General features: G+C 39.4%; 1 protein-coding gene across 1 annotated transcript in view; it reads left to right on the top strand.

Moving 5' to 3' along the window:
• The window catches only part of MICU1 (mitochondrial calcium uptake 1), a 208,849-nt gene that overhangs the window by 74,982 nt on the left and 120,992 nt on the right, over window positions 1–12,875 (top strand). The window lies entirely within an intron of this gene.

Below are 12,875 nucleotides of genomic sequence, written 5' to 3'. Positions count from 1 at the left end.
TTATCTTTGGTGCATATGCTCTCAGTGTACATAAAAAGAAAATATACATTTGTCAAGAATCATAAGGTACAACACTTAATGATAGTCATAGGGTACAAATAAGGAAACAAATCATAGTAGGAAACAATCAGTATAAATTGTAAGGATACAAACAACAAAGTTACAGTCATGCAGTCATAAATGGGAGGAGATGGGTGATAGGAACAATGAAAAGATAGTAATGCAGATTTAGTGAATAGTTTGACAGTGTTGAGGGAATTATTTGTTTAGCAGAGTGATGGCGTTCGGGGAAAAACTGTCCTTGAATTTAGTTGTTCTGGTGTGCAATGCCCTATAGTGTCGTTTTGAGGGTAGGAGTTATAACAGTTTATGTCCAGGATGTGAGGGGCCTGTAAATATTTTCACAGCCTTCGTTTTGACTCGTGCAGTATACAGGTCCTCAATGGAAGGCAGGTTGGTAGAACTATAATGGATTAGGATATTGATACCCAGTGAGGGTACAGTGAATATAGTAGCAAACGGCACACCTTCCTATTTCCATTTTCAAGAAAAAAAATGAGAAAAATAAGTTTTGGAACTTTTGCTGTTCTTTTTCTCTTTCCTCTGAGGCAGACTTCCCTGTTTTTCCCAGAGATAGGATAGCATTCCCACCACCTGGTTAGGGATAGCAGAAAGAAGTCTAATATGTAGCCACATTATCTTTCATCCATGTCGTTCTGCTCCTGTTCTGCCTTTTTCATCAGCACATCTGGATGGGCGGAAGGAATAATTTAAGTTGTCATTGGTAACAGCTTCAATTGGCTCTTTTTTAAGGCCCTGCTACCAGCTTTTATCAGACTGACGGGTAGAAGAAGCTGATTAACCCAATTATTGGTTATTCTGGAGTGTGGCATTTAATATTTAATATCAGTCTCTGAATGATCAACTTCTTTGTTTGACAAAGAAGCACAGATAGTCCTTTACTTACACCCCCAACTGAGACCAGAATTTCTGTTGCTAAGCAAGGTAATTGTTGAGTGAGCCACATTCAATTTTATACCTCTTTGCTATGGTTGTTAAGTGAATCACAGCGGTTATTTAAATGAATCCCATGGTCATTAAGTAAATCAAGCTTCCCATTGGCTTTGCTTGTCAGAAGCTGGCTGGGAAGATTACAAATGGTGATCACAAGCCCCTCCCCCATGCTGCAGTTGTCATAAATACATGCCAGTTGCCAAGTCCCCAAATTTTGATCATGTGACCGGGGGGTTGTTGCAACAGTTGTTAAGTCCGAGGAGTGGTTGTAAGTCACCTTTTTCAGTGCTGCTATAACATCGAATGATCACTACACAAATGAATACAAGTTGAGGACTACCTATATAATTTAAAATGTGCAATCAAACTACTGTCAATTTTTTAAAATGTGTATGCTGCTCTTTGAAACAGTTTTCTTCCAAACGCTCCAATATAAGACTTACGATATTTGGCCATATACAGATATGTTCGCATTTTTCTAATGTGTAATAAGCATATATGCTGCACATAAGTACAACAGTTTGCCCTTTTCCGAAATACTGCATTAGATTTTTAGATGTTTATTATTTTATGGATTCTTGTGTCACTCAGTTTATTCTTTCATCAAAGAAGAACAAGTGTCGTAACTGTAGTTAATTTGAACTGGAATTGCAGAGCGATTTTAGACACGTTTGAAAAGACAGTTTACATATCTCTTCATAAGAGTTCTGTTTGGGCACTTCAGACAATTCACAGGGTCTGGGACTTCACCTGAAAGATTTGGTTGAAATCCAAATCCAAAGTAGATTTTTCAGTGGTTTCCCCATATATATTTTTTTTTGGCTGATTTATCTCATTCATATTATTTTCAAATTACTTTGCTTTTCTGAGTTTAATAGAACAGTTTCTCTTGGTATGCATTGCAGGAGAGGGAAAACTTAAATTAAGCAATGTATGCACAGCTTTAATTGTCAGTGCTGTATGCATATTTATATAAATTGCTGCTTTTCCCTCAAAACCTAAAATTATTTGAAAAGATTGTGACAGATGGTATAGCTTATCAGGAAAAGTAATTATTTGTATAACCATGTCTGTGCCTTTTACAACACCCAGAAGATGAGATGTTAGCATATATTTTAGTAGATTTGTTCTCCAGATAACTGGGCCAGCTGCCAAAGATATATTGGAATCTCAGGTTAACCATGTAGTCAGCCATTAATTTTAAGTGCCAATGGTTAATTGGGTTAATTTGCAGTTCAGCACTGAGGTTATTATCAAGGAAAATAGGATCCAAAAGACCATCTGTTTCTCCAGCCTAGTTCCTGAGGTGTTTTAGGGTACAGCTACAGCTTCAATTACCTTGATAACATTGATAAGAGCCATGGTGGCGCAGTGGTTAGAATGCAGTATTGCATGCTATTTCTGCTGATTGCCAACTGCCAGGAGTTCGGCAGTTCGAGTTTCACCAGCTCAAGGTTGACTCAGCCTTCCATCCTTCCGAGGTCAGTAAAATGAAGACCCAGATTGTTGGGGGCAATAGGCTGACTCTGTAAACCGCTTAGAGAGGGCTATAAAGCATTGTGAAGCAGTATATAAGTCTAAGTGCTATTGCGAAGTGCTATTGATGTCTATTGTCCAACATGTGGAAGACACTAAGCTGGAGAAGAAGAGGAATGATTGGTAACTTTGCTCTATTAGGAAGAAAACATTGCCTTTTTCCTTATAAAAGTTGTTTTATATCTCAAACTGAAGATGATGATGGAGGGCAATCTGGCTGCAACATCCGTCACCTCATTTTGACAGGGTTGACCCAACTGATCTGGTTGGCTAGGTCAGGGGTCTGCAAACTTGGCTCTTTTAAGACTTGTGGACTTCAACTCCCAGAGTTCCTCAGCCAGCTGGCTGAGGAACTCTGGGAGTTGAAGTCCACAAGTCTTAAAAGAGCCAGGTTTGCAGACCCCTGGGCTAGGTGGTTGTCCCCTGGCTACCTCAATGAGTTGTGTGTATTCTCTCAAAGCTGCATGGTCACTGGACCAGGACAACCAGATAGAAAAAAAATATGAATCTTTGCTCAAGGGTGAATCTATGACCTGTTGGTTTCTTTTTGGCTCTGTTGAAACTTGAAGGCTTCATTTTTGTCGGCATAAATTGAAAGTACTGAACTAGACTACTATATAGATTCCTTCTGTTCTTGATATTGTAGCAGGGCAACTGATAAATACCATTGATTTCCTCCCCTTTATTTGTTGCTTCTAAGAAGTTCAGCGATACCTGACTAGGTGGCTCAGTGGCTAAGACATTGAGCTTGTCGATCGGAAAGGTCGGCAGTTTGGCGGTTCGAATCCCTAGTACAGGTCTCTTGCGTGAGCAGGGGGTTGGACTAGATGATCTCCAAGGTCCCTTCCAACTCTTGTAATTGTTAAAAATTCTTTCTTCCTGAAACGTTAACTTGCTATTCTTTTTATTCTGTCTTTCCTGCCATTATGATGTACATGATGTTTTTTGTTAAGTTTATTTTTCCTATTGTAACAAACCTTTGCTCATTTTCTTCCTTTTCTTCCTAACCTTTACCCCTCTTCTCAGGATTTTTGGCAGGTACTGACTTGTCAGCATGTGCTTTAACCAGTTTGTGCTTCAGAACCCATATCCACCCCTTTTAAAAGGGACAGCATATATATATATATATATATATAAAGAGAGAGGTATAGATATAGATATATAGACACACATATTTTAGCTTTTTCTCCATCATCCGTCTTAAAAATAGAAGTTTTCTTTACTTGGATTGTGCTGCTTAAACAAATTAAAATATGGGCCTTTCAAACTTTTTTGATAGACAAAAAGGACTAAAGGGAATTTATTGCTAAGCTATTTTGTATACTGTACAGGTTCCCACCCCCCCACCCCCATTTTTTTCTTTTTCCTTTTTGTAAAGTCACTAGATGCCATTTCATTACCAGGCTTAACAGCTTCTTGGATGCATTTTATGAACATGTTCTATTCCTCAACCAAATGAAATAATAATTTTTCTTTACGATGAGAGAAATAAAACACGTTGATTTAAAGTATTGAATATTTATGTCCTGTAAAAATAGAAGGAAAAGAAAGATAGGAGAGTTGATTTAAGGAACAGGGCATTTCCTTCAGCACAGTTGTGTTCAACATAGTACTGGAACATTTTTCCAATATAACAAATGTCTGTTATCAGTTTCCTTGAGATAATAACTTTAGTTCCTTTGACACATTTCATTTTTCCCCCCACAATTTTTTTTACTGAGAAACAAGCCATCTGAATTAAAAAGAAGACATGTATAGAAATCCACTGTTGGTCTTTTAATTGCATTTCAGGACCATCCTATCATAAAAAATGGTTCTCAGTAAATTATGAAGGAATTAGTAATGAGCTTTAGAGAAGAGCTATCTATAGACTGTACTTGAGATTACATGACAACAGAGGTATGCAATTAATATTCCCAAGGGGACACATGAGCAACTGAGACAGTTGTGGAGGGCCAAACCATGTGTACCGTATTTTTCGGAGTATAAGATGCACCGGAGTATAAGACGCACCTTAGTTTTTAGGGAGGAAAATAACAAAAAAGCTGATTGGCAGGTAGATTGGCCTAGAATCAGCTGTTCCCAGAGGTGAATTTTAGCAAGAGGTTCCTTGGTTATGAGCTTTGTGCCTTGCTTTTTTTTGCTTTTTTTTCTGCCTCTGAAACTTCTGAAACGTTGTTTCAGAAAAAACTTTTTTCTGCCTCTGAAAGCCTCCAAAACAGAGCTTCAGGGAAAAAAAGCCTCTGAAGCTCTGTTTGGGAGCTTCTTTTCTGAAGCTCTGTTTGGGGGCTTCTTTTCTGAAGCTTCCTTTCTGATGCTTTTTTCAGCCTCTGAAACCTCCGTTTCAGAAGCTGGGCGGGGCTACATTCGGAGTATAAGACGCACCCAGATTTTCACTCTCTTTTTTTGGGGAAAAAAGGTGCATCTTATCTCCGAAAAATACGGTAAATGGAAAAAAAAAGTTGTCTTCAAAATTAAACTTTGGCCAGACAGGGACTACCAAAGGGCCAATTGTGGCCAGGAACTGTAAAAAACCCAGGTCCGCATTAAAAGCTGTTTTGCTGTTAATATTGTCTTTTTAAAAATGAAAATAGCATCAGAAAAAAATTGATAATTTGGACACTGCTTCTAGAATAAATTATCTCTTCGGCTTTCTGAGCCTGCAAGTGTGAGATTTCTTCCCAGTGCAAATCCCACTTTCAGAAGTGGGGTTTTTCTTCAACAGACATTCAGATCACAGATATCACCCTTCCTCAGTCCTTCTCCAGTAGCCAATGCTAAAGGTAGTCCTTGACCTATGGCCACAATTGGAGCCAGAATTTCTGTTGCTAAAGGATGGGATTGTAAAGCATGAGTCATAAGACTACATCACTTAGCAATGGCAATCCTGGTAGCCTCGGTTGCTGTTGAAACTCCAGATGTGCATGTTGTTAAATGGGAAGTGGATGTGAGTTCCAGGTAAGGAATATCCTAGCTGACCTTTGCTTGTTCCCACTGCTGATGCTTGCCCAGTCTGCCCCTTCATGAAGCCGCTTTTGGCCACATGAAACCATTATTGTTAGATCTTGCGAGGAATCTGCTATGGATAGATCAGAGGAAGAAAGCCTCGTGCGGTCAGCAGCTGTGAGGATCATTCATAAAGTTGCAGCATAGAGGATTGAATAAAATAGAATAGAATTCTTCGTTGGTCAAGTGTGATTGGACGCACAAGGAATTTGTCTTGGTATATACGCTCTCGGTGTACATAAAAGAAAAGATACATTTGTCAAGCAGGATTTATTCAAACTTGTACACAAGAATCTAGCCAATAATATTCAGCACTGAATTGATGCTAGATAAAGAGTTAACATAATTCAAAGGAGGGCTGGACTTGGATCTCTTGTAGCAACGTGAGGACTCTGAACTGATGACACATTTAACTCCACCCTCCAGTTCTCCCTGCTCTTCTCCTAAAGCCATAACTTCAAGGACCATTAAATGAATGATCATAAGTCAAGGACTATCTATAATGAGTATCCCCCCCTCCCCCAAATGAATCTTTAATGACCCTCAAGAGTTCCTGCTTTAGTTTCATCTGGTGATTGTAGCTGAAAGATATGAAGGGAATTGGGAGGAAAAGCAGAATAATGACAGAAATACACTTCTAACGGCATTCTAGAAAGCTCTCTAGTGTTTACATTTGCTAATATTTATGGCTGGAGAGCACCTCTAATAGCACTGAGCATTCCCCAGAGTAGGGTGTCATAATTCCAAATTGTAGTCTGAGTTCTTTCAATTGACAAATGTGTCTGTCTTGTGGAAGATTTCCCCAAGGAGGCCTTTATAACATGAAACGTTACATCCTAAGCAAATAGGGCATTTTATAACAAGCGTAATATTCACTTCTTTGGCATCTGTACTGACAAGTAAATATGGGCAACCAAGTGATGAGCGCTTCAGGGTAAGTCTTTCTCCAGGGCCTACGTGAGGCCTTGGAGAAAGACTTAACCTGAAGCGCTCATCATTTGTTTGCCCATATATCATATATGACTCCGTTTGGAATACTGATAATTCATTCATTCTTTCTTTTCTGAGGTAAAATTTTTGGTTTTCTTTTGAAGAAGTGTTAATATTTTTTTTTCACCATTGATAAACCTGGAGCCATGTTTTATACTGAAAACAAACCTACTGTGCAAATGCAATGCAGAAAGCTAATGCAACAACTTTACTAAGCAAAGTAAGATAATCTTTATTGTCATTTTTTTTCTGTGAACACACTGGCACACATTAAAAAATGAAATTCTAATGCCCGCTCTCAAAAGAAATCCATGCAAGCTAGCAACACTATCCGGGACAGAATGCTTTAACCAAGTTTCGGTTGCAGTGATTTCTCACGTCCCAGTTTGTTATTAAATCTAGCTTCATGTAATCCATTTTTAGGCTCTAAGGAGCAAACATTAGCAAACATAATAGATGCTAATGACACTCATGAAACATTGAGGGATTTTTTTTTGCATGGAATCTTATTAACATCAACCCTGTAAAATTAGCAAACTTTCATACTTCTTCATCAAATCTCCTGGAATTGGATTTGGGATGATACCCTCAGGGTCAAACATTCTAAGTCATCCTCCTTTCCATCACTAGTTTGAGGAAATAGGAAAAAAAATAGAAATATAATATATATAAATAATATATATAAAAGTGAAAACCACTCACGCATTAATCACAAAATCTCCAGAACCGTAAAACCTGCAAACTTGAAATTTGCCACGTATGTTCCTCATGGCTTCTAGGTGCTCACTAAGAAAGGATTTTTCGAAATGACCATCAGAGCATTAGTATTTCCTATATTATTATAACACACTCTGATGCTAATTAATTAGATGGTCTACTCCCCCTCCCAACTTGAAAATAACTCTGGAGAGAATGGGATAGCATAGGACAGGCTTCTATGGGGCAAGCCTCATGGAGAGAAGGGCCTAGAAAGTCTGAGGGAGAGAAGGGGATAGGATAGGAGACGTTTTTGTGGGGCAAGGCTGAGAGAGAGAAGGGGAGAGGAGAGGATCTATGGGGCCAAGCCTGAGTGAGAGAAGGAGAGAAGAGAGGAGAGGAGAGGCTTCTGTGGGGCCAGCCTGAGGGAGAGGAGAGGAGATGCTTTTGTGGGGCCAGCCTGAGGGAGAGAAGGGGAGAGGAGAGGATCTATTGAGTCAGCCCGAGGGAAAGAAGGGGGGAGGAGAGGACAGGAGAGGCTTCTGTGGGGCCAGCCTGAGGAAGAGAAGGGGAGAGGAGAGGATCTATGGGGCAAGCCTGAGGGGGAGAGAGGAGAGGCTTCTGTGGGGCAAGCCTGAGAGAAGGGGAGAGGAGAGGCCTGTCGTAACTACTCATTAATTTTCAAACTCTTGAGTGTCGATTTATCAAGCCTGATTACATAGTTTTGTAGTGGAGCATGGGTATTTAACGTTAGATATATATGCAGAGAATTGCATTAAAAAGTAGGCGTATATGAAAATCAGAATCAAATAAACTATTAGTAAATTGTCAACAAGAGCAGCATGTGAACTCCCCCAGGGTATCAATTCTGTAACCAAATTACTGATTTAGTGCCATTTGTAAAAGCCATGAAATAGACTAATTCAGTAACCAAATTAAGATTAGTAAAAAAAAATAATAATCAGAAGATATGGCGGCTGATTGAAGAGGTACACATGTCCGAAAGCTGTTTTTTCAAAAGGCAACTGGACTTTGTTTTCCGTTGAAGAACTTTAGTTTCTCATCCAAGAATCTTCTGAAGCGAAATGTCTTCAAGGAAAAACAAAGGAAGTCCAGTTGCTTTTTGGAAAAAAAAAACACCTTTGGGGCAACCATGACCTGGATGACTGAGAATCTCCCTAGACAAGACATACAGTATAAATATTCGTCGTTAGTAAATACTGTTGTTGTCTTCTCTTTGCTGGAGACATTTCTTCAGTCATAGACTGCTTCTTGGCTATCGATTATAGAACTAACACTTAAGAAAATCTTTGCTAGGTGTGGTGCACCCTAAAATTGTAGTTTGTTTTTCTTATAAGCTAGTACACTTGTAGCTCTCTTTCAAAATACATCCAGTGGCATCTCCTCATAAACACAACAGAGCAGTGAAGGTAAATTACACCCATGTTATCAATAAATCATTGCCTCTCTCAAGTAAAACTTTTTGTGTGCTATTTCTGTTGCATGAAGATACATTGATTTTGGAAGAATCCAGCAGGTTAGTCTTCTCCGGGTTGCAAAATTCGATACCGCACTTACAGTGAAAGAATAAATACCTTAAGTGATTTGAAGAGACAAATGTGGAATATTGGCGATCCACCAGTAATGAGGAATACCAGATATATGCTGTCCCTTTTAAAGAGGCCTTTTCCTTCTTGCTTTCTTTAGAAGGACTCATCCTTGCTTGCTGGGCTCCTGCTGCCTGTGGAGGGTCTTGGGATATTGGTGGCTTGTTTTCCTCTGGACAGTAGAATGCTAGCCTTCTAAGTTCTTGCATTTCAGGTGCAGCTTTTTTAATGGCGATGGTTACTTAGTTTGTTACCGGGAAAGGTATCCATGCACATTTCTCTTTCTAGCCTCTGAAAACCACCAGGAACACAAGTCTTGCTTGATGCATCATGAGGTCAATTTTACGGAGGAAGATTGCACATACCGTTCTTTAAAAAAAAAAAAAGCAACAATTCTCATTTTTCTCCTGGGAATAAACATGTTTCCTTGGCTCAAATTATAAAAACGTGCGCTATGCACATTTTTTTGTGCGGGATCGTTCTGATTTTCTAGGATTACTGTGCAAAGAAATTGCAAAGCGGTTTTCCCCACTGAGGCTGCAGTATTTCTTAGAAATGTTCAGATCTATACATTTTTTTTAAAAAAAATCTCCTGGATTGTATCAGTTTTACTGCTAATGTAAAACATGTTTTTTAGTTAGCTGCATCACCCTGTTTACTGCACAATCATGTTATGATTGTAGTGCATGCTCCGTCGAAGATTTGGTGGGTACAGACTAAGGCCAGACAGGTTGCAATCAACATCAACCTTTATTAGAACAGCGCAACAGATAACTCTTAACAGTAATGGGTTACTTCCGTAGGCAACAACAACAAGAGCCTCTTTGGCAGCTACTTATATACTGAGCTGTCAGATGGCTGCACCAATGACAGAACCCTGGGTTTCCCATTTTTTACTTAGCTCGCATTTTAGCCAGTCAGGATCGCCTGACTGTTGGCAAGGCTGTAGACGCGTTGTAGCCCTGAGGACTCAACAGTGCAGCCTTGTAGTTGTCCAAAATAAGCTTCATTACCCATGTAATGGGAGTTTCGGGTATCTATAGCAGGGGTGTCAAACTTTATTTCATTGAGGGCTGCATCAGGGTTGTGTTTGACCTTGGGGAGCCATGGTGGGCGTGGCCATAGTGGGCGTGGCCAGCTCAACGTCACTCATGTCAGGGCATTTGTGATGGCCCAAGCACTCTGCCAATGAAAGAGGGTCCCGATGGTCTCCTGTAAGCCTGTGCCAGCAAAAATGGAGCTCGGGAGGGTTGTACGCAGCCCTCTTGAGCTCCGTTTTCGCTGGCAGAGGCACTGCGGGCCGGTCCTTCACTGTTTCCAGGGCAGCCCCACGGGCCTGATCTAAACACCCCGTAGGCCGGATCCGGCCCCTGAGCCTTGGGTTTGACACCCTTGATCTATAGGACTGCAGTCTGAATTTAATATGCGCATTGATCATGTGTGCAAAGTTTGGGTGGGAAAAATAAATAATTTCTCCATTACACCTTTCCAGCTATTTTTTCTTCTGGATTTGTTGACACCACAAAATAGATTCAAATAATCATCACTTAAGTTCCTTAATTCCTATGGTATTTAAAGATCCCACTCTTTTTTTTTTTTGAGACTCTCGGGTTGAGAGTCCCAAAACCCTTTTCGTTACTTACGTTTGGAAAATTAACTTTAATAAAACATTTATCAGTGCCCTCAATATGCTTATTTACACAAATTTAGATCATGTTATTTTGAAGCCGCAACGGTTCAAGTATCTTGGTAGTGAGCAATCCAAAGAAATTTCAGAGGTGTCCATCTCTTGTCCATCTGTCGAAACTAAGGGATGTTAAAATATATTTGGATAAAAACCCATTGGATAACAGCTTGGAAAGGATAGCTATTGGGGCTGTGCACAGTGTGAAAATTACTGGAAATTGTGCATTGGATTTCACATGGACATAACATCTCTCTGTTATGCATTAAAGCAGCCATCTGTTTCAAGCATCCATGCAAACCTGTAAAGGAAATGATGTTGCTGCTTTCAGGAGTTGCCTCATTAAAATTAGATTTAACCCTTAACCCAGGGGTGGGTTCTACTTACCTTTACTACCGGTTCGCAGCGGGATCGCGCACAGGTGCTTACTTTGCTTACGCACGCTTCTGCACATGCGCAGAAGCTTCCTCATGACGTCGGGGTCAGTGGGCGGAGCCTACCCCCGTTTTTACTACCGGTTCGCAAGAACCGGTCTGAACCGGGGACAACCCACCACTGCCTTAACCACAGACGTACTATTTCAGCTACGCTATTACAGACACGAGGTCATAATGACTTTAGTAGCAAAAAGACATTTGATTTTTTTCATGGCTGGATCTAAAAATTGATGTATAGAGCAGTAAACCAAAAAATGTATTGATCTCTTATCAAATCCACATCGCGCAGGTCACTTTTTGTTTCTCCATCCTTGAACTTCAATCTTTCTTCTCTAATTTTTACATTGGACCACTGAAAGATGGCACTAATAATTTCTTTAGAAAATAATAATTTCCAAATCTCTAGGGGAGTCGGTCAATTTCTGAGATTTTTAGCTGCTGGGCGTAGTCCAGGTAATTGCACAACAATATTGTGACTAGCGGATCTGGATCTATTGCTTCCAATAGATCCAGAAGACCATTTGAATTTGTTCTTGCTGTATAAATTATTGCACGATGTAGATTATACCTGGTCATCAATTTCATTGGGAACTTCATCATCGCTGGTGTCAGAATCAGCGGCAGTGGCAGGTTCCTCATCGTCCATTACAAAATTTTTGTCACAATCCAATTCCACTTCCCTCACATCACTCTCTGCTTCTCCATACCATTTTAGAACAGTTTCTTTGAAGTTTGGATCACTTTGAAAACTTGGCCCTGGCATTATTAAAAAAAAAAAAAAAGTTACCAAAGATCTGCGGTCAAAATGACCGAAACTCAAATTCAAATGCCACTACAGAAAACACCAAATAGCTGACGCAAGCGCGATGCTGCATATATGCTTATTGGTGGGAAAACAAAAGCTATTCAAAACCAGAATAGTCCATTTCTAAAAATAGGGGTGTTCTGAACATTTTGGAAAACTGTTGGAAAACTATGACCACAGGTCTGAGGTTATGGGTTAAATTGATACGACCCTTAAGGCAGACAGAACCTTTTTTTCAGGTTTGCCAATATACCTTTAATGAACAGTTGAAATTGACCACCTGGAATGTTTCTTCCCTATAAAGGTGTCCATAGTAGCTAATCCAGTTCTACTTCGTTAATACACAATACTCTTTGCCTTTAAACTTTTCTAACATTTCCCCCAACTCCAGTCTGAGAAGCAATTTTTAGTGGGATGGCTTGGTGAAAGTTTACTTCCTTCCAAGTAAGTGCCTAAGAGCCACAGGCTGCCAATTAAAAGGAGATTACTTGAACTTCTGTGTACATTATGGAGTTAAGAAACCTGAGAGTGGTCAATGGGGATTGAAAGAGAATCATATTACAACAAATACAATATGCAGAATCTTAAGCATTCATGTTTTTTCTAATGGTTGTTCAGTTACTGCATTTCCAAATAAGGCAGATGAGACCGAACAAAATATCTAAATCGTTAAAATGCATGCAGTTCTGGCACGCATGATGCACAGTACATATTTAGTTTTGAGGGGAAAACAATGTATTGATTGCTTAAGATTATCAACTTGTGTTTTTTTTTTAAAAAAAGTATTGAAGTGTAAATATTAATGGCATGGGAAATATCGCTGAACATTCACTGCTTACCTTCATGATTTAAAACAAATGGTCAGTTTATAGTCATTCTCCATCTTACAGAAATTGTGTTCCCTATATCTCTTGGTATACAGACATCGTTTATTACATTTTTTATATTATTATATGAAAGTTAAAATAATATAATATTTGAGGGCTAGCTGGGTTCTTAAAAACAATGCTGGTGTCTTTGAATTAAGATGATTATCTGTTTATAGTTTTGATGTGCTCTTACTGGCAACCTGTATTCATATTTTATCCAAATTAGGCTAG

This window comes from Ahaetulla prasina, chromosome 6 (genome assembly GCF_028640845.1).
Source record: "Ahaetulla prasina isolate Xishuangbanna chromosome 6, ASM2864084v1, whole genome shotgun sequence".
Lineage (NCBI taxonomy): Eukaryota > Metazoa > Chordata > Lepidosauria > Squamata > Colubridae > Ahaetulla > Ahaetulla prasina.
The sequence above is the reverse complement of the archived record's forward strand: the minus strand, read 5'-3'. Positions and strand labels throughout refer to the sequence as shown.